The sequence below is a fragment of the Eublepharis macularius genome, chromosome 2 (assembly GCF_028583425.1).
Source record: "Eublepharis macularius isolate TG4126 chromosome 2, MPM_Emac_v1.0, whole genome shotgun sequence".
In the NCBI taxonomy this organism is placed as follows: Eukaryota; Metazoa; Chordata; class Lepidosauria; order Squamata; family Eublepharidae; genus Eublepharis; species Eublepharis macularius.
This window is the reverse complement of record NC_072791.1, coordinates 209,736,337-209,755,116: the sequence shown is the minus strand read 5'-3', so window position 1 is coordinate 209,755,116 and position 18,780 is coordinate 209,736,337. Positions and strand designations below refer to the sequence as shown.

At 43.9% G+C, this 18,780-nt stretch overlaps 1 protein-coding gene across 1 annotated transcript in view; it reads right to left on the bottom strand.

Moving 5' to 3' along the window:
- The window catches only part of ERBB4 (erb-b2 receptor tyrosine kinase 4), a gene marked incomplete at its 5' end in the record, with an annotated part of 660,937 nt that overhangs the window by 143,710 nt on the left and 498,447 nt on the right, over positions 1-18,780 (bottom strand). The gene's annotated exons all lie outside the window — the stretch shown is intronic.

Genomic DNA, 18,780 nt, shown 5'->3' with positions numbered 1-18,780 from the left:
TACCTGGCACCGCGCTAAGCAGGCGGAGCGAGAGCGTCTTTCTGGCACGTTTTATTACATCATCAGGCCACGAGAGCAGCATCATGGTGTGATGACATCATAAATCGCGCCAGAAAGATGCTCTCACTCCGCCTGCTTAGCGCGGTGCCAGGTAAATGTGGATTCAGCCACAGTGATCAAGTGGAGCACAAGTGAATGGCAAGCGAACAGGGAGGAATACACATGAGTCTGTTCACTTGCCATTCAAGTGTAATTCATCACTTCTAGCTTGGCTCTCAGTCTCTTGCCTTGAAAACTCTGCTAGGTGATGCCATAAGTCAGCTATGACTTGAGGGCACTCTTCACCATCAGTTTATATTTCTAGGTACGATGGCAAAGTGATTTTTTTAAAAAAAACCCTGTCCAATAGGGTTAATTCTGAAAGCAGAGCAGCAAAAGGCCTGCTCCTCATATTAATTTGTTCTTTCATTTTGTCTTTCACTTTCTGCACCAATTTTTGAGTGACTTCACACATATATGCTGTCTACTCACTTCGTTTCAAGGGGAAAATGGCCACAGCATGTTAATAATTATAACATGATAATAATATTCAATTTATGTACTGTTTTTCAGGACAACTTAACACCCACTCAGAGTGGTTTAGAAAGTGTGTTATTATTATCCCCATGACAATCACCCTGTGAGGTGGGTGGGGCTGAGAGAGCTCTGGAAGAGCTGTTGACTGAGCCAAGGTCACTCAACTGGCTTCAAGTGGAGGAGTGGGGAATCAAACCTGGTTCTTCAGATTACAGTCCTGCCATTCTTAACCACTACACCAAACTGGCTGCAGGATGCAGCGGCGTAGAATTGCCAGCTCTGGTGATTTGGGGGGTGGAGCCTGGGAAGGAAATGGTTGAGGGAGGGGAGAGACCTCTGTGGAGTATAATGCCATAAAGGCCACCTTCCAAAGCAACCATTTTCTCCAGAGGAACTGATTGCTGTCATCTGGAAATCAGTAGTAATCCTGGGAACTCGCCAGGGCTGCACCATGGACTGATCTCATTCAATACATTCCAAAATATTTAAAAGCAGAAACATTGTCGGTGGGAACTGAACACCTCTGCACCTCTCAGATTCTTTTGTTCCCTGTACAAATGGACTGGCTTGCTTGAGTTCTGCAAGCATCTTCTAGTCTTTTCCAAGAGTAGGCCTTCACAAAGTATAGATTTAATATTAAGCCTCCCTCTCTCCCAGTTCTCTGAGCTTTCTGTATCTGCCCCCCCCCCCCAGCTTCTGATGAGAAAAAACTTGTTATGATTCTAAAAGCTGCTTAAATGGAAAACAGAGATTAAGGGAACAGTCTGGCCTATTTTGCATATTGCTTTATTCAGATGCAGAGTGATTCTTATGAGTTATTCCATGGCTGAGATAATATTTTATTGTGTGCCATTGTTAGCATCTTTGGAAAGCAAGACAGACCTCGGAATTAGGCCTGCTTAGTATAAACCATTAGCATAGTCTGTGACAAGATCCTGTTAATGTTATTCTAAAGGGATCCATATCTAAATATCCAAGCGCCTGGACACATACAGCAACAATTCCCATTCCATTCTATTTTTCCTTTGAACACCTATGTCAGAAGAACATAGCTTGCAAACACTTATTTAGTAATTAGTAGTCAGGGTCAACGAGATCCTACTCCATCATAAGACTTCAATTTCCTCTTCTATAAAATAGAAGCATTGCCATTTTTTTAAAAAAATGAACCTTTATTACAGTGATACTCATAATAATCATAATAACAACATTCGATTTATATATATATATAGGGTTGCTAGCTCCCACTTGGGAAATTCCTGGAGATCTAGGAGGTGAAACCTGGAGAAAGTGGGGTTTGGGAAGGGAAAGGACCTTGGCATGGCATAATTCCATATAGTCCACCCCCCAAAGTAGCCATTTTCTCCAGGTGAACTGATCTCTGTGGCCTGTAGACTGGTTGTAATTCTGGGAGATCTCCAACCACTACCTGGAGGCTGGCAACCCTATTTATATACCATCCTTTAGGACAACTTAACACCCAGTCAGAGGAGTTTACAAAGTGTGTTATTATTATCCTCACGACAATCACCCTGTGAGGTGGGTGGGGCTGAGAGAGCTTTGAGAGAGCTGTGACTGACCCAAGATCACCCAGCTGGCTTCAAGCGGAGGAATGGGGAAACAAACCCGGTTCTCCAGATTAGAGTCCTGCCGCTCTTAACCGCTATATCAAACTGGCTCCAGTGGTTCAGGAGCCATATGTGGCTCTTTAACATGGCACCTGTGGCTCTTCTGAGCCCTGTTCCACAATGTGGCACCTGCTCCATGTTTCTGGAATATAGGAAGGGCTCTTAGCATGTTAAGCTTACATTTGGCAGATGGTACCCACCTTGAAACAGCTGCTGTCAGAGGAACAGGCAGGCTGCAACCCTTCCTGAGGTACAGGCCTTATTCCAGGGATGGAAATGTGGCTTTTCTGGTTGAGGGTAACAGAGAACATGGCTCTCCGTGAACCACCGTACCACTGCTCTATCGTGTATGATGGAGTCAATATAATGGCTGTGTTGATTGTTCCCACATAAAAAAAAGACACAATTGAGATAAAAAGAGAGCGATGAGGAAAAGAAGGTTGACTGGTAGAATAGGGAGACGGTTAAGGAGACTGGGAATGACATTTGTCTGGGAGCGAAACTATGAGGTATCGCTCAACAGTAATGAAATGATAGCATGAGGAAAATGCCAGCGAGAAAGGAACAGAAAGAAAGGTAAAAGTCAGAGAGGCTGACAGAAACGAGTCAGAGATCACACAACTGGGAAAAGGAATTTAAAAACGGAGGAGAGAGAACAGGAAAATATCCCGCATACAACCTTTAATTAATGGCATGATATGCTTCACTGGCAGCTCTCCAAGGGCATAATGGCTGCCCTTCTTTGCAATGTGTTAGCCATAATTAATAATACTGTAGTAATTAGAGGAACATAGCCTGATGAATGCTGTAGTTTTCAAAAGGACTCAGGGGAAACAGGCACGCTGCTTCCACTGGAAAGTTCAACAGCACTGAATCCACCAGGATTGCTACCAATATATATACTTGTTCATCAAGACAGGACTCCTACATGTTCTAGTGATCATCAGAACTAGAGGTGTACATTTCCCTATACAGACCTTTGAAATATCTTTTAAAGTATGAATTGAGAGACAAGCAATATAACCTAAGGTACTGTAGTTGGAAGCAGGTGCCCAAGAACCAGCATTCCCCCCTCCCCCTCCCAGGCAGTCTTCCAAACGCCTCATGGGCCCAACCCAAGCAACATATGAAAACAAATCACAGGATTTGCCCAGATTCACGGATAGCTAGGCCTTGCACAATTTTATCCCCCTGCTGCCACGCCTGCGGCCCTGGGTGTGAGTGAAAGTAGTAAAAAAATGAAAAGAATGTTGTTCTACCCAAGAGGGAGGAAAGGCTGTGCATTCTTTCAGTCAAGATTATGGCCGTTTCCACACACGTTGGATAATGCACTTTCAATGCCCTTTAGCGATCCTTTGGAAGTGGATCTTTCGTTTCAAACATGAAAATTCAGTTCCAAATGACCACTAAAGAGCATTGAAAGTGCATTATCCAATGTGTGTGGAAGCAGCCTCTATCACTATCCTCTTCCAGTGCTGTTCTGTGCTTTCACACCTCTTTCGGGCAGCTGCTGCTATCTCCAAATTTTCCAGAAGTACTGTTATTATTTATGATGATGATGATGATTTACTAGATTTGTAATCCGTGCTCCCCGCCAGGCAGGCTCTGAGCGGCTAACATGCATAAAAACAATGCAATATATAAATATCCACAGTTAAAATAACCTTATATAGAATATAGAACAGCATCCAAGACTGGTAGCAGTACAACAACTTTCTCTAGCGGCATTATAGCGCAACCCACACCTTATCATCCTGAGTCCCAGATGGCAGATGATGACAGACCACTAACAGGAACCAAGAGGGGGAGGGACTCCCTCTCCCCAGTGGGAGGCTAAAGAGGAGGCCCGTTCACCTCAACCGCCAAAAGCCTGGTGGAACATCTGCCTTACAGGCCTGGCGGAATGATAACAAATCCCGCTGGACCCGAGTTGTTTCAGACAGAGAGGTTAGGGCTGGGGCCAAAAAGGTCTGGGCCCTGGTCGAGGCGAGTCGAACCTCCTTGGGGCCAGAGACCACCAGTAGGTTTTTTTCCTAGTGAGCGCAGTGCTCTTCAGGGAACATAGGGTGAGAGGCGATCCTGCAGGTATGTCGGTCCCAGTCCACTAAGGGCTTTAAAGGTCAATACCAAAACCTCGATAGTATGATAGTCCACAGGAAAACAGGAATGTCCAAATGCAAGTGGATATAACGCATTACAGTTACATCCCACTTAGGACCAAGCTACACATGACGAATGACACTTGAACGGCAAGTGGATTGAGTGGAGGGCAAGTGAGCAGGGAGAAATACACTTGCCCTTCCAAGTGTCATTCGTCATGTGTAGCTTGGCCCTCAGGACCAAGCTAGACGTGCAGGTTTTTAAAGAGTTGGGTCTGGGTTCCTCAGACTCAACTCAGGTTTCTTCAACGGTACAGCAGTTAAAAAATAAATAGCCATTAAAAAATAAAGGAGACCCCAAACAGCCACAGAATGTCACCGTGGGTGAAGGAGGGGCTCCCCCCTCCCCCCTCAAGCCATTTCCCTGTGTCACAATAGCAGGGGAGGAGTCCCCCCTCCTGTTTGTACTGCTTCATATGCTCAGTATATTCCACATGGAGCAGAAAAAACTGGGGAAAATCTCCTCCCCTGCTATTCTGACAGGGGGAAATGGCTTGAGGGGGGAGGAAGGAGCCCCTCCTCCCCCTGCGGAGGCATTCTGAGGCTGTTTGGGGTCTCCTTTATTTTTAATAGCTACTTTCCAAAGCTGCTAAGCAGCTGCAGGGAACTCAAGTTGAGTCTGGGAAACCCAGACTGAACTCTTTAAAAATCTGCAGGTCTAGCTTGGCCCGTACATTGCCATGTATGGATATAAACAAATCTTATCTAGGATGTCACACCAATGTTGTAAACAGCAACATTAACTGTTGCCATTCCTATCCAGTTGTTTGCTGTTTTATTGAGTATAGATTGTCCGGCTTACCTTTTGCCATAGAGAGCCATCCTCTAGCTTTGCCTCTCTAGCACTGAAAGATGCATTTATGAGAAATGGAAGAAACCTATAACCTCAGTGCAGGATTTTCTCCTCTGGCTTTCATGGGTTACTATCTGGAGAAAGTCAGGACATTCATCAAGCAAAAGTTTTGTGATACAGATCACAACAGTTATGTATTCCTTGGCATGTGGACCTTGTTCACCTCTAAACTTGGACCTAAATTTTCCAGTACTTGAGAACTGTGCAAACTATTTAATTGCCTTTAAGTATTCCAAAACATAGGTGCACTTTTACCAGAGCGCATTCTAACATTTTGCCACCAGCAATTCTTGAGTGTTGCTATCAGCTACTGATTATGTCCTTGTCAGCTATTGATTACATCCATCAGTGATTCTTGAGGGTCACACGAGTCTCACTACTGATTATGTCCTTCTAGTGCAGGGGTGATCAGAGACAGCATCCCAGGTGCTGCTGTCTTACTATTATATAAGAATGCAATTGCTCCATTTTCGGCTATGGTACCATGCCATTTAACAGAACCTTTCTTCTTGCTGGGGAGGATGTACACATTACAGGAAAAGAGGCAACATTTTTCAGTGTACTCACTGAGGTAAGGTCCCAGATGGTGAAATAATTCTGTTAATCAAATTTTAATAATTACTGTTTTAACATTTGTATCTTAAAGATTCATTGACAGTATAAAAAACTTCTTGTTGTCAAGGGAATCAGGGAGATTTCAGGTTGTCTTCAGTGGCTCAGCTAAATCAAATCAATAATAATAATTATAACAACAATAATAACATTAATAATAACATTCGATTTATATACCGCCCTTCAGGACAACTTAATGCCCACTCAGATCAGTTTACAAAGTATGTTACTATTATCCCCACAACAAAACACCCTGTGAGGTGGGTGGGGCTGAGAGAGCTCCAGAGAACTGTGACTAGCCCAAGGTCACCCAGCTGGCTTCAAGTGGAGGAGTGGGGAATCAAACCCAGTTCTCCAGATTAGAGTCCCACACTCTTAACCACTACGCCAAATTGGCTCTCTTAACCACTACACCAAACTGGCTCTACACCACAACAACATTCTATGTATATACCACCCATCCGGAGAACTTATCGCCCACTCAGAGCAGTTTTCAAAGTGTGTCATTATTATCCTCACAACAATCACCCCTGCGAAGTGGGTGGGGCTGAGAGAGCTCTGAGAAGCTGTGACTGACCCAAGGTCACCCAGCAGGCTTCAAGTGGAGGAGAAGGGAAGCAATCCTGGTTCTCCAGATTAGAGTCCTGTTGCTCTTAACCACTACATCAAACTGGACTGTTAAAATAAAAAAACCCTTGAGCCTAAAGTAATTCCCTCCTTTATGGCTTGTTGCAATTTCAAACATCAGGCCAGACCATCCTCTTATATATCTTATCTTGTGTTATGACAGGCATCTAAAATGCCATTTTCCATGGTGAGGCCTATCAAAATTAGTCACCACGTTAAACACCCCAAACAATTTATTGTCTATAGCCAAGCTTTATGCTACAGCTGCATTTGTTCCAATCCCCCAAACTAGGGTTGCCAGATCCAAGTTGGGAAATTCCTGGAGATTTGGGGAGCAGAGCCTGGAGAGGGTGGGTCTGAGGAGGGGAGGAGCCTTAGAGCCAAGCTACAAGTGACGCCTTACACAGGTTGGACACTTGTCAGCTTACCTCAAGTTTTGATGGGAAATGTAGGCATCCTGGTTTTACAGCTTGGCTCTCAATTACAGCTGCAAGACCAGGATGCCTACATTTCCCATCAAAACGAAGCTGACAAGTGTCCAACCTGTGTTAGGCGTCACTTGTAGCTTGGCTCTTAGAGGAGTATAATACTATAGAGTTCACCCTTCAAGGCAGCCATTTTCTCCAGGGTAACTGGTCTCTGTTGCCTGGAGATCAGATATAATTCCAGGAGATCTCCAGCTAGAACCTGGAGGCTGACAACCCTACCCCAAACAAAGATTTTCACCTGTGGGATCTACAACAGACATCTTTGGATTTACAATACCCACCTGATGTAGTAAGGAAACAGACTGAGAAAGACAGAGTCATTCCAAGGGATAACTTGCCTCAAGACAGGCCCAAATGAAACAACAACAGAACACTGCTGATAGTCACGTGCAGCTCTAGGCTCAAACCAGTTCAATGCATTGTTAATGACCTGCAACCTAGGCTGGACAATGATACCCCTCTCGCACAGGCATTGGGAGTCAAATCCTTTTTTGCCTACAGACAACCTTCTAATCTTAAACAACTTCTCACTCACAATAACTTGGACCCAGACTCTGGGACCAGGGCCTACAACGAACCGAGATGCCAACTTTTGTCCCTGTATTCACCCTAAGAGTGATTCACAATCACTGGGCCTAACACACCAAGCATCCCCTCTCAGGTTCATTCACTTGCTCATCTTCCAACCTGATATATGCCATCAAGCTCAAGCAATGCCCTTCCTCTCTTTACATCAGACAAACAAATCAGACCATATGCAGAAGAATAAATGGAGATATCTGGAAAATGGAAATCTGACATTAAAAAAATGCAACACTCAAAAACCAGTAGGAGAACATTTGAATCTTCCAGGACATTCCATGAAGGACCTTAAGAGCAGCAGTCCTCAGACAGAGAAGATTATAGTGTGAGATTGCTGAAACTGAGTTCATTCACAAATTCAGAACAATGAACCCCACCCCCACATCCAGGGCTGAATAAGGACAGGATTGTTCTCTCACTACAGATGCTAATTTTCTGCATTTCCTCCCCTGTTCTAATCAAGTTAATTTATATTTCACATTACTTCCCCATGTCCTATCTTACTTCTTTGCAACGCCCCTCCCACCTTCTGACTGGGATAAAAAGATGCAAAGATCTCCATTCGTACTCATATCTGATGAAGGGGGCTTTGACTCAAAAAGCTCATACCCCGGAAACTCTTGTTGGTCTTTAAGGTGCTATTGGACTTGAATCTTCCAAAACTAAACCATGAACATCTCTGGGAATAAATCTTAAGCTTTCCTATTTAGGCAAGTGATCAGTGGGTGGAGATACATATGAAGTTAATTTTAGCATTCGAGAAAGTACTGCTTTTTATTTTATGAGATATCTTTAAAAGGTTACTATTTTCATGGCAGTGCTTCACATTGGAGCAATCCCATTAGTAAACTGCATTTCATATTAATGGACTCCGCTTGCAGTAATAATTGTCACAGCCTTTCACTCCAGCCCTTGCTAGGGCAAGGGTGTCGGCAGAGCACAATCATTATACAATTAGGCTTGTCATGGCAAGCAGTTTTGGGAATAGAGACATCTTGAGGTTGAAAATGCAGACAGTTGACAGATGACTATTATTAAACTTATCCTTTGTTCCCTCCCTGATAAGCTATTCCCAACTAACCAACAGGGCAGAACTTAATGAAAAAGAAAGACCTTGAACCAACAACTCTACCCCCTCAGCCCCCAAACCTTGCAGTTCACCCCCAGGGTCGCTCCCTCCTGTTGCAAAGAACGTCTGTCTCTATCTTTCACTCTCGGCTGCTTCAAAAAGCTACTTCCTAACTAGCCCATTTATCAATCAAATTTACTGGGGAGAATAAAAAAGGAAAATGCTGCTCTCTAACAATGCAACTAAAATGGCCCTAATCTTCCAGCCATTTTGACCCTGAAGCTTGTTCACACCATGCTTTACAATCAAGGCTGTTTATCCTCCCCAAAGAAAGGAAGGAAATGCTATATTTCCTGAACTAGATTTTTGAGTGAGTGTAAATGTGCGGAAATCCCCACGAAGGCTGACCAATTTTCTACCTGAGGAGAATCCTGACCTCGGTCTTATCTTATACACAGTCACACAGAGCTATGTTGTCCTAAGAAATATGGGGCAGTGATGGTTTGACCCACAGAGGGAGAGCGTTTCTCTATTGGACTTAGTCCAGAGGGAGGAAGTTGCTGGTTATTCTTTGCATATTAACCATGTTATCCATTGGCAAAGCATAACAAACTTACTCTCAGAATGTGGTCTGATGCACTACACCACCTCTCAGAAGGCTTGTCCCTGGGAAGGGGTAGGGTTTGCCCTGACACCCTTTAATTCCTCCTCCTGCATCCACATGTTCAGGCTCCAGGGATGATGCACCTATATACTAACACCAAGTTTTTTCCTTCTTGGGAGACTCATTGGATTGCCTCTATCCTTGTGAGTTGTGCCAAAATTTTTCCTTCCTCAATCTCCCTCACTAATAGGTTGAGCCCCATAGTATCCCTGAACATCCAGGGGAAACAAACCCCTCGTGGAAGTGAGGAGAAAATACAAACGTATCAGTTTAATATAATACAAGGCAGGCAAGCACCAAAAGGATGTGACAAATATATAAACTCTAACACCTTCCTCCCTCTCCTGGAATAGAAGGGGTCTAACTAGGGGTGCACAATTTGGTTTATCCAGTCCAAAAAATATACCGGCATATAGGGATTCTTGGATAAACCAGTACTGTTGGTTCCAATTAATCCCAAAAATATTTTGAAATAACCAGGACTGCATTTTAATTATGATATCAGCTTTTCTTATATTGTTTCCCTCTTTTTCTGGGCAAAAAATAGAGTGAGGAAAGAGGCAATTATTACAGGGAGTGGAACTGCATGCTAGGCAGAGGTAAACTGTCCAATCACAACGATTCTCTCATTTGGTCTAGTTGTGATTGAACAGGCAGTTGAGCTCTTTCTAACATGCAATTCCATTCACCTGTGAGAACTGCTTCCCTCTGCCCTCCCTCCTTCTGCCCAGGAAAGCTGTGCAAATGGTAAAAGAAAACCTGCTGTGACTGATTGCTAAATCAGAGCATTTTTTGGAGTGCGTGCCTTCTGCTGCTGGGATTCTCTGCTTTGACACTGGTTCTGTTGGGCTTTGTTGGTCTGTTTACTTTGCATGTTTGTGAGTTTGGCTAAGCCTTCTGTCCCTTGGAGAAACCCCTGATAGGAAACAGTAGAGCATAGCTGGGGGAACTTTGTTCAGGGGCCTGTAGAATAAGACTCCATGACCCAATCTTCTTGAAACTTGGAGTGTCTTTAGCCCTTATTCTGCTTCTCTAAAAATAGCCCCTCCAGTCCCCAGAAAGTTCCCCCCACAGAGAATAACTGACTTGGTTAATTTTAGACTCCCCCCCCCAAAAAAAAACCCTGAATTTTTGGACCTGAATATCAGGAATACTGATGTTTATAACCTTCCTGATATTGAATCTGAAAAATCCCATTTTTTTTTCTAATGCACACTCCTAGATCTAGCCCCAGCCTGGCTTCACCAGAAACTGACCCAAAACCAAAACATTTATCCACCCACCCCCAAACAAAACCAGGGCTCTGTGGTCATGAAATCTGAGCTGTTTATGACACAAGGCCTCAGTTCTACCCACCTTGTCCAGAAAAGAGCAGATCTGGCCCTACAAAGTGGATTGCTCTTCTGCCTACAGCAAGCAGCTGAAGAATCTTCCTTCTGTTGGGCAACTAATAAGACTGCAAAACAGAGATGAGGATGAAGAGCAGTCACAGGAAGGGTTTGGGAGGGGCGTTCCACAGAGAACGAGCGGAGTGTTTGGGAATTTCTATGACCCCTATTCTAAAAGACCTGTGTATGAGCATTTATTGGAGCTGACCTGTCGCACAGAAGGCAAAAGTTATTCCTATGTAAGCAGATTCTGAGACTGTGGTTAAGGAGGGCTCTATTGCAAGGACAGTATCTTTCTTGTTTTGACTTTGTAAGCTCTCTCTCGTGAAGGCACCCAAGATTCCTTTGTGGCACCAGACATGTAGCATGTTTATATTACAGAGAGGTCGTTTCCACACTACTCACCTTCTTCTGGAATGGGGCGCAACATCGCGAAAAAAACACGGAAGATAGCATCTTCTTGCATGAGTTTTGTGCAATGTCGCACAAAACTCGCATGAGAAGACGCTATCTACCACGTTTTTTTTGTGACGTTGCACCCCGTTCTGGAAGAAGGTGAGTAGTGTGGAAATGGCCAGAGAGTTTACTATCTTGTCAATCAGGCCTGTTTTTGGTGCCATGTCTCCCGGAGAACTTGATTCTGAAGAATTGTTTGTATCTAGTTTTGTATAACAGATTTTATCTCTTTTCTGTAAACAATTAACTTTGGAAAGTATATAAGATTCTCTGCTATGGCTGATCTTTTATGCATGTGTCGGAACATGGCACTGCATCTGGGTTTTATTGTAAATAAAGCTCATTAATCACAGTTTTTTTGGTGTCTTGATTAAACGTGGCTATTGGGAAACACAGGCTGCTTCCACACACGTTGGATAATCCACTTTCGATACTCTTTAGCGAACATTTGAAACTGCTTTTCCATGTGTGAAACAAAAAATCCACTTCCAAAGGATTGCTAAAGTGCATTGAAAGTGCATTATTCAACGTGTGTGGAAATGGCCATAATCTGAACGCAGAGTACATTAAAGAAATTTTTCCGTCACTGAGCAAAGAGAGACTGTGAAAAAGGGCCTGCAACCCAGCCCTGGTTCATGGCCCTCCAGTACCTGAGGGCCAAGCTACAAGTGACAAATGACACTTGAACAGCAAGTGTATTTCTCCCTGTTCACTTGCCCTCCACTCAATCCACTTGCTGTTCAAGTGTCATTCGTCACTTGTAGCTTGGCCCTGAGAGACCAGCCTTTCCTCACCAAACTAGGATTGCAAATGGAGTTTCAGGGAGACAGGAACAGGGCGGAAGTATACGGTTAAAGAGCTGGGCCACAGTCTGACCCCATGTATTTTAATTCCTATGGAATGGTGAGTTGCAAATGAACCTTCCTGAAGGTGAACCTCTAGAGGAGGCCAAACAGTAACCTGACCTGCCCATCTGTCTTCAAACAGACGAGCCCACCAACTTTTCTGGCTTTTGCTCAAGCCTTTCTCTTCCACTTCCCACAGCTGCCTGGGCTTTGGTTCTGCTTTGCCTTGCTTAATGTAATTTGAGAATTCTTTTATATTCAGAAGATGTTAAAAGGATCTCCCCCAGGACCCGATTTCCCTTCCCTGACATTCTGCTGTATCAAACTGCTTATTACCTTGGCTTATTATTATTATTCTAAAGTAACACTTATGGAATTATTTGAATGTAAAATGTGATAAGCAGGCCTGACAGTCTCCCAGGAAAGCAGAGGGAAATGCATTCCAGATGATTATTCTGTACAGAGGTTCTGACAGCTTATGCCTTAAGAAACAGTGAAAAAGCTGAGAGTAAATCCACACAGCCATGTTTAGCAGTCAAGAACTGCGGCATCCAGTACACACACTGCACAGATCCAGGTAGATCAAACACTACAGGCAATAGGTTATGTCAAGGAGGCATTTCACACGTTCGTTTATGAGTCAGCAAATCGAAAGTCGTGCAAAAATGGCAAAACTGAAGCTATCGTACTTTGGTCACATCATGAGAAAACAAGACCCCCCAGAAAAGACAATAATGCTAGCAAAACACGAAGGCAATAGGAGAAAAGGACGACCCAACATAAGATGGCTTGACTCAATAAAGGAAACCGTGGCTTTCAGTTTGCAAGACCTGAGCACAAAAGTCAATGACAGGATATTTTGGCGGGCATTCATTCATAGGATCATCATAAGTTGGAAGCGACTTGATGGCACATAACATACTCCTGGAGTATACGTTGCACATGTGAATCAGACCAAAGTTAAACTATAAGTAAAGTACTATCAGTCCTGAAATCGAACCATCAGTATTTATGTATTTTGAACAAGTGTCAGGAGAAAGGGGCCGATAGTTTTTGAAGACATGCCCAACATTTTCTGTTTCCGGACCAGAAGCTCATTGGTACTTCTTCAAACAACTTCCATGACTCATCAGAAATTTACATTACTTTTGCCCCAAACAACTATTTAAAAATGTGATCTAAAGCATGGAACATATCACCAAAGCTTCTTGGAGGGTGTGATTCAGTACTCCCGAGCTGAATATTATTTTATTTTTATGTTATTTTATTTCTAACTGGGTTCAGCTGAACTTTTCCATTGGTTTGCATTGAAATATGCCATTTTAATTGATTTTTCACATATATGGCCAGTCTTTATGACGAAAAGTTATACACCATAAAAATGGGCCCTATATGGGGAGGGAGGAGATTCAGGTTTCTGAAGGCTGTTTTATGGAGGGATGGGAATTATCTTCCAAATGGTGATTCTCACCCAGATCTCAAGGGTTTTGCAGAGAGATATAGACTGGGCAGTTTAAAGGGCCCTTTCCTGCCTTGCAAGCAGCAGGGCCCTTTAAACTATCAGCTGGCAGGTGGCGGGGGGGATCCCCCCCGCCACCTGCCAGCTGATAGTTTAAAGGGCTCTGCCACTTGCAAGGCAGGAAAGGGCCCTTCCAAAGCCCCTTTCCCTGCTGCTGCTAAGTGGCCAGAAAGGGGCATTTAAACCCCACGAACCATGAACTAGTTTGTAAATGTGTCCACTTCCATGCCAGTTCGTGGTTCCTGGTTCATGAAAATCCAAGAACCACGAACCTCATGGTTTGCTTTTTTTGTGGTTCATGCCCACCTCTATGTAGGACATCCAATGTACCATGCTATTCTGAAAAGATACAACAAAAAGTGGTGCTTTTGTGGAGGATTAGCATGTCTAATTGCAAACTCTCTGAATATAAAAGAGGTGGGAACAGCAGCCTCTACTTCTCTAGCAACTGTGGTCTTTTTGGTCCTCCCAACAATCTCCTTATAACAGCATATTTACCCCCTGCCCTTAGGAAAGAAGAATTAGTAAGAAACTGGGACGATGAATTCATTTCAGAAGCAAGGGAAGGGCTACCAAAACATTATTTAACAATAACAGGGGATTTTAACGCCCGAACTGGTGCAAGTGGACCTAACATAATTTTAGAGATGTTTGACCCAGACAAGGAAGACTTCCCATATAGTGATCGTAGGAAGGGGCCAAGAGGTAAATCCAACTGGTAAACAATGAATAAATCTGGTACTTTCCCATAACCTGGTAATAGCAAATGGAAATAAATTGGCGGATCTTGAAGGGGTGCTGCTTACCTGTTTTACCCATAAAGGTGCCAGTACAGTAGATTACTGCCTGGAAGAGGTGTTAACTAGGATCTGCAATTTTAAAGTGGGTAACTTTCTTGGGGGTGACCATCTCCCCCTTATGCTAACTTCAACCTTAGATAAACAAGCAGTTAAGTTACCATCTCCAACTGCACATGTAGAGCAGATCAACCAGAATGTCTTCCTGAACAGAAAACTCCGTTGGAATAGAGCATCTGCTGAAAAATTCATCACAAAATCAACGGCACATTTTCATACAAACGCACACACACTCAAGAAAAACAGCTGAAGTCTCAGGACATGTGATACATAATAAACATGGTTGCCATCCTCCAGGTTGGGCCTGGAGATCACCTGAAACAATTGGCCTCCAGATTACAGAGAAAATGGCTGCCTTGGAGAGTGGTCTCTGTGGCATCCTACCCCACTGAGGTCCCTCTCCTTGCCAAGCTCTGTGCTTCCTAAGCTCCACCACCAAATCTCCAGGAACATTCCAGTCTGGAGTTGACAACTCTATGCCAAATCTCTAAAGAGTTCTTTTGATGCATATGAGCTCATCAAGCTGACCAAGGTGCAGTGTAGGCTTTGCAACTCATTGTGTAAAGGAACAGACAGACAGCTGGAAAAGAGCGTACATGCAAAGAGTGGCTTCCTCTGAAGTAAGGGCACCAGCACATAACACTGCATTTGAGCAGACAAAGAAGGTGAGGCCCACTGCAGCAGAGCTCTTCTCATTCAAAACCATTCGCATAACTCAATTCACAACAAAAGCAAAGGCATTCTCGCCTCTGTCATTTCTACTGTCTCCAGAGGAAACCAGCAGAAGCAGAAGTGGGAAAAGTGATTGTTTATAAAAGGCAAATATCCCTGACTGCCTCGGGCAAGTCAAGCATGTCAAGAGGGAGGTCACTGAAACTTCCTTGGCTCTTACAGAACACCTGGCTGTGTTCTGGGGAGTTTTCAGAAAAGCTACCCCAAATCTTTCCAAATTGCTTTCGGAAACTGAAAGTTTAGGCTAAATTCAGTACATTGTGGCAGGAGAAGCCATGAACATGATTCAAAGGGACACACTTTCCAGGAATACAATCTGGAGTTCCACCACATAGTGGCTTGGATCCAGAGATGTACAAGAAGAACCATAAATGACGTCAGTGCCGTTCCGCTTGCACCAGGTCTTTTGAAATGCCTAGCACCTCACTCCCTACAGAGTAGCACCTCACTCACTACAGAGGTTGTATAAGATCTTGTGCAAGTAGGGATACAATGGCGCACTAAGCGCAAGTGGCTACTGCAGTATTTCACTTGAGTTTCTGCCTGAGCAAGAGCTCTAGTGTAAAACAGAAATTTCACGCTGGTTCCAACCCAGTGGAAGTAACCCTTGAGTATTAAAAAGCTGAATTCAACTAAGATTTAAACTGAAACAAGACACATTTTTGAGAGTTTCTATTTGACAGTGTTGTGCAAAAGCTCCCAAAAGTTTCAGAAGACATTGCAACCCCTGGGTTAGCCTACAAGCCGAGCTCAGGTAAGCTTCCAGGCCTTCAAAACAAGGGGGCTGTGCAATCTTTGAGCTTGTCTGAACAAATCCCCCAACACAGCTGAACTGAACAGGATCTCTTTGCTCTGAATATGAGCCTTCTCTTTAGACATGGTGACCAACAGTGAAATCCTAAGCCAAATTACTCTGTTCTAAACTCAATGGTTTCAATGGGCTTAGAGTGGAATAACTCTGCTTTGGATTTCACTGCAAGTTACATACCTGCACTGCATCCAGTGAATCACGTGATCTATTTCAACTTTCTTCCTAGTACCTCAGTCCCAATGGGGCCAGATTCGGCCAGCTTTGTTGCTCTGTCTCTGCTCTGGTGTCAGACTTCTCAGCCCACTGGGCTCCTCTGCACCAAGGACTTACCCTTCCGTCTACAGATCCACAAGATTTGACACTCAAGGCTTGCCCACTAGTTGATCCAGCAAAGCGCCCTTCCTTGCTCTCAGCTTTAAGAGGCTGGGAGAAAAGAGCAGGAGCAATTCTGAAGGAAGCTTCTGGGATTCACTTGGCTAGGTCCTGATGGGGCCAGAATCCTGCAGGGAATGAAGTCAGCTGCAGCAAAGGTCTGGCTCCCTGGTTGGATCATGGACTGCTAACCTGCCACTGTGTCTTACTTCAGCTGCATCTGTGCAAGCGCACTGTCTCCGCTGTTCTTGGCAGGTGGGGGAGAATCCTATATGGCTAGTGGTCTGGGCCCTGCTCCGGCATGGTTGATGTATGACTGTCCCAGGATCTGGGAAGGCAGCTGCAGGTTCTGGTGGTTGAGTCTTAACAGCAGGCTCCTCGAGGTCGACTGCTACAGTGCACGTGTCTCCCTGACTTCCCTGCTCTTCCTTAGGTGATGTTTTTGGTTCCTCGGGCTCTTTTTCAGCAGATTTATTATATTATATATTAGATTAGATTAGATTCTGAGTCCATGCACTGCCCAGCAGGAGTCATGATCAAAATATCTGCCTTACTACTACCCAAATCTCCTTACTACTGCTTCTATCCCATATGACTTTTGCCCAAGCCGGTCCCAAGTGGCAAAGTTTTTTGGGTGGTTTTAAGAGGATTCCCTCTCCCTTAGTTGGATTGAACCCATGAGGTCAGGCTGTCTCATCCTCCGATTCAATATGTACGGTATGCATGGCTGCTTGTTCCATTTGCTTCCTATCTGCTGAGAACTTGAAACTGAGATCTGGGTCTACAGAAAGCAGACGCGGTGAGAAAGCTGTGTCTAGACTGTGCAGTTGTAGTGGGAGTCACCAAAAAGAAACCCAGACTTTTGGATCAAGCCAAGTTGGCCACAACATTTGGTTAAAATCCTCCTTGACCTGGAGCATGTTAATCCACCATCAGCCACTATCAAGACAGCACAGAACTGATAGCAGATTTTTCTACGCTGTCAGGAGGTGCTATATAATGAGCAGTTCTCACTCATTACGGTTGCCACGCAGATCCACTATTTCACAGAAGCATTTCCATCTGCTTCCATGTTGCTGGTTGCAAGACAAACATTATCCCATAGTTACCAATTTGCAATGGCATTGACCCACAGCGAGTAGCAGCACAATGGATAACGTCATGAAATAACCTCTCTCGCAGCCCTGCTGCAAGCTAGGAGTCCTCCTCACTTCCAAAAAGGCAGGCTATGGAAACATGCAATGGCTATGCAAAACAAACAGCTTGGAAGAACCGGATCTTGGCAAGTTAATACTGTGAAGCACTAGAGAGGTAGCACTGTCTGATATCCATAATGCAGTTTTGAAGGAAACAGATGCTGCTAATGTTTCCCTTACAAAGAGTCAAACAGGGTAACTTCACATGGCAATACATTGGTCAGATAACTACGGCAGTAATGAGAAAGACAGATTAATTAAACATTTCTTCTCCATCTCAGTAATAAACTGGGTTATTCAAGAGGTTTCCCCTCCCTCTCCCAAAGAGTTATCATCATTTAATCTTACACACGGGCTCCCTTCTTTTTCAAGAAGAAAGAACTGATCAGTGCTAAACTATTGGTAATTCCTCCTCATCTTCTGCCACTATCCCAAAATTGGTTTTTTTTTTAAAGGCTTGGTTTAATATTTCCTAAGGCCAATTCTAACAGATGCTTAGGGAGGGCATACCGTGTAAATACAGCAAAGTGAATTTGTATAAATGGCGTATAAAGATGGATTTGTATAGCCATGTGTTTGCTGTTACACTTATTTTCTTGTACCTGCACCTAAAACATGTCCTAATAGATGTAAGGCTGTTTGTGAAAAAGATTGAGTGGATCTAACGAAAGATCACAAGGTAGTTGCATTCTGACTGTGAAGCAGTCAATTTAGCATGGCTTGAAGGAAGATGGGGGCAGGGAGCAGCTCTCACAGCCAGGCCAGAACCGCTTTGGGGCTGTTTCCACATGTCCTTAAAGGGACAGCCCACTCACCGAACTCTAGCGGCTTTTCTCCTTCACTCTGCACGTCTCCGATTTCAAAGCAGTAGCAGGCTGTTTGGCTTCGTTTTTTCGGTATCTTTTCAGGGATGTAAGAAAGTGTGGGAAATTGCATTCTCATAAAAGGCACCTTTCAGGACGTGTGGAAATGGCCTTGGTCTCCAAGCCAATGTTACCCTCTATTAACATATATTTGAGCATGGCCATTTTTATAGGATAGGCAGCAAAAGCTGATGGTTTATGGACATCTCTGGATGGCTGCCATTCAGTTTGGTGGATGGCAAATTGGCCGGGCCAAGCGAACATCTTTAATGCTGTATCAGATTTTAGGGAAAAGACATCCAGGAGCCATAAAACAGTTACATATCACAGAGTATGATGCAGACACTGACTCCTTTCCCTGTGTGATTTTCCTCCACAGACTACATGAAAGAGTATATGCTTTAGACATCAAAATATGAATGAGACCCAAAGTGGATAGAAGTTTTCATCAAACCACAAAGTACGAAGTCACAAAAGCTATTA